We start from the raw sequence: 201 nt of genomic DNA, 5'->3' as shown, positions 1-201 counted from the left end.
GGGATTCCCAGTCCGAAATTTGGCCAAGGTCAGGAAGCGAATGTGGGCAAGACAGGCTGATGATGAATGATGACAGGGTAATGATGTCTATTTGATAATTACTGAGTCGATCATGATAATTAATTCAAGAACAATGATCCTAATTAGGTATGCATTTAGTCGATCATCATCTGCGTCTCAAGGACATCTTCGCCTTGTTCG

The sequence above is a fragment of the Penaeus monodon genome, chromosome 15 (assembly GCF_015228065.2).
Source record: "Penaeus monodon isolate SGIC_2016 chromosome 15, NSTDA_Pmon_1, whole genome shotgun sequence".
Classification (NCBI taxonomy): Eukaryota; Metazoa; Arthropoda; class Malacostraca; order Decapoda; family Penaeidae; genus Penaeus; species Penaeus monodon.
This window is presented reverse-complemented; position numbering follows the sequence as displayed.